General features: G+C 31.8%; 1 long non-coding RNA gene across 1 annotated transcript; it reads left to right on the top strand.

Annotated features, from left to right (window-relative positions):
* Positions 1 to 255: 255 nt before the first annotated feature.
* On the top strand, positions 256 to 2,737 carry LOC127934758 (uncharacterized). The gene is made up of 3 exons (XR_008147881.1): positions 256 to 359; positions 703 to 862; positions 2,376 to 2,737. It is a non-coding gene; the product is annotated as an uncharacterized LOC127934758 (long non-coding RNA).
* Positions 2,738 to 3,609: the final 872 nt, after the last annotated feature.

Here is a 3,609-nt window from a genome sequence, read left to right as displayed (position 1 = left end):
AATAATATTGCTTTCTCCAGTGAAAAAGAAATCATACAAATATTATGTCATACAAAGCACGACGTATTGCATACAAATCACCGTTAGAGCTTTCCAATATGCGCGCCAATGAGTGACGTCTGTACTTCCTGGTCAGAGAGCACCTGTCCATCAAAAGCTCACTATCCAATCAGAGTAGATCACTGTTAAGCCCGCCCCCACGAGAGGTTTGTGTCAAAACACCAAACGAAAAACTGCGAAGCGTAATCGAAATCTGTGGCAATGCATTCAGAATCCACTATTAGTGAAAACTAATCTTTGAAAAACATTAACAAAGAATGAAGCATATTTGAAGATCCTGTTAAATTTGTGTGATTGAGGTAAAAACAATTCATTGCGTTTTTATTCTTTTGTAATGGCATATTTTTGATAGTTATAGTTGAAGTTATGTTCAGTTTTATAAAGTTACATTTTTGAAGCAAATATAATTCCATAAGTCAGTAGTGAAATCTGCACAGATCAAGCACAGTTTACAAGCCAAAACAGCTGTAAACAAATGTGGCTGGATTTTGATGCGAGAGACAACAGGAGATGGACTTTTTCAATGAAAGAAGCATTATTGTGGATTATGGGCTCATTTTAGAATGAAGCAACAGTTTGAAGTTAAAAATGTCTTAATGATGTATTTGTTTCCAACAAACATGCAGCTTTTGTCTTCTCTAGATGTTAACTGATGGACTGATGTGGATTATCGTGATGTTTTTATCAACTGTTTGAACTCTCATTCTGACGGCACCCATTTACTGGAGAGCATCCATTAGTGAGCAATGCTATACATTTCTCCAAATCTGATGAAGAGAAAAACTCATCTACATCTTGGATGGTGAGTACATTTTCAGCACATTTTCACTTTGCTTTGTCAGCAGTTGTATAAAAAAATAATAATAAAAAAAGTCATATTATGAAATATCATTACAATTTAAAATAGCTTTTATATCTTACTATATTTTAAAATAATAATCTGTAAGTCTATTTCAAAAACATAAAAAAAATCGTAATTATTTCAAACCTTTGATCTGTTTTGTAGCTTTATATGTAAACAACAGAAATTTGAAGTACTCACTAGTTATTGTTTATGTGATCAAACCGAGGCGCCTTTGGGACAGTTTTTAGACAATAAAGTCTCCCAGCCATAAACTCCATCCTCCAGCAGTAGAAATCAGTCCAGTGAAACCCAAAGAAGGTCCTGGAATCCAAAGCAATCACTGTTGTGATGTTATGTTGGAAATAACTTCCAATAAAACCACAGCATAAAATCCCCAGTGGAACGGCGCTCTGGTCTGAAGGCTCCATTAAAGGCCTCGGTTTCAATGTGTCCGTTCTGCATGTGCCGCCTGAAGCTTTTATCTTCAGGACTAACTCGAACTGAGGATGTGGTGTACTTTTCATTTAGACTTGTTCTGGAGCTTCTAGTCATCTGCCTTTAGCTGGAAAATTCATTCTCCCAACCTGTTTGTTTTGAGCTGGTTTGGCATAGTTGATTCATTTACAGCTGCTTAACCAAAGCTTCAGATCCCTGGGCTGGGCATTATAATTGTATTAAAACTTTATTGAGTTGTGAGCAATTGTAAATGTTGTTTTAAATGTTTAAAAGTTGCTGTTTTTAAGGGTTTGTTCACCAAGAATTGAAATTTTTCATCATTTACACAACCTTATATCATTTATTTTTCTACTATAAAACATAAAAGGAGATACTTGCTGAGATTTTCATGCTTGCATGCAGCGACCAGGTGCATTTAATCGATAAAGTGATAAAAAGCATCATAAAAGACTCAAAAATTAATATAATTTTTTATATTAATATAAAATTAGTCCACTTGATTTGTGTGCTTTATTTCTACATTAAAAAATGTAAACATAAGAAAAAATTAAACCAATTTTAAGATTTTTGGAATATATTTGACAAGAAAATACCTTTTCACTCTTTCTATTAAAAAAATTACATCCACATTTTTATAAAAAAAATTATAAAATCAGTGTGTTTGTCACCATTTTATTTGAAAATATTTGTGAAATGTACTATTCATTTCCAATTTAAATGTGATTCTACACAATTTTTTTCCATTGCATAATACTAAATGAATGCATGAATGCTATTGGTTCTTTTTGTGTCACATGACCTTCTGTAATATTATATCATGACAGCATAACGACTTACAACAAAGTAATCATATGACTTGACAGACTTGTAAAACAAGTTATACAGATTACTTTTATAATAATACAATGATGAAAAGATCATTAAAGTGGAAGTAAATAAGGGTGTTTGTATACGAATGTGGTGTCTGTATTCGAGCAACAATCTTTCTTGTCTTTTCTCATCCTGGATCTCCCAGTGGCCCATTATAGTCCTCTTCTTCCATCATCATCATCATCGTCATCATCTCTCCTCCTCTCTGTCTGCAGTGTAATGGTGCTGGTTTATGAAGAGCGATCAGTGTGTTTATGTGTCACGTGTTTGATTGCAGAAAGATGATTCTTCTTCAGTTATAAGACGAGATCTTCAACTCCCCAGTTTCTCATCACAGATTCACAGTGGGCTGCAGTGATTGACATCTACATACTGTGATATTAATTTTGGATATTTGGATAATGTTTTGAAGTCTCTTTATGAACCCTGCAGAGAAGCAAATTGTTTATTAATCTGATTGTTGATGCAGTCTTTTAATCTACTGCAGTGAAAGTTTTATCTTATTATACATTTAATAAGTTCTAATAGTCTTTCATGTGAATACCGTCTAGATGGTACCAGAGTTATTATAGTTCACTAAAACTAAAATTAAGACCCTTAAAAAAACACACACATTTTGTTACTTGAAATAAAATAAATGTAAACTGAAATAAAATATGAAAAGCTTTTTGATTTCAGCTAGTTTCCAAAGCAACATTTTGACTTGATGTACTATAATTATAAAACGTTTATGTATATGTATGTGTGTGTGTTTGTGTGTGTGTGTGTGTGTTTGTGATTACTAGATTAACAAAAATAACAATTAAAATTTTAATGAAAACTGATTCAAATGATTCAAAATAAAGTAAAATAACTTTAGTATAAAATAACACTGGATGATACAAACATAACTATTTTGAGCTCAAGAACATTTTACTTGCGCTATCAACAATTTTCAATGGTGACCAATATTTTTTTCCAGCAATGCATTTTTCATATTTGTTTGAAGTATTTTTTATTATTATTAAATGTTAAGTTGTCTATACAAATATATATATATATATATATATATATATATATATATATATTATATATATATATTAAATAGTCTGAAGTTTGAACCATTGATCTTCCATTAAATCGTTTTTCTTTTCTTTTTTTGTTCCTCTGCTGATAAAGCAGGGGCGAGACCTTCACTGAAGAACATGGTGAATCTCTAGTGCTTTGATATCTTGAGACTCAGTAAACTTCAACTGTGTGATTAGAATAATAATGACGCTGATTTCACTTCAAAGGTCTGAAGAGTCGAGTTTCTGTATGGTTTGGCATCAGTAGACCAGGCCGTGAGGAAGAGTTTTTTTTTTTTTTTTTTTTTTTTACTTTAATTTACAATAATGTCT

The sequence above is a fragment of the Carassius gibelio genome, chromosome A18 (genome assembly GCF_023724105.1).
Source record: "Carassius gibelio isolate Cgi1373 ecotype wild population from Czech Republic chromosome A18, carGib1.2-hapl.c, whole genome shotgun sequence".
Taxonomy (NCBI): domain Eukaryota; kingdom Metazoa; phylum Chordata; class Actinopteri; order Cypriniformes; family Cyprinidae; genus Carassius; species Carassius gibelio.
The sequence above is the reverse complement of the archived record's forward strand: the minus strand, read 5'-3'. Positions and strand labels throughout refer to the sequence as shown.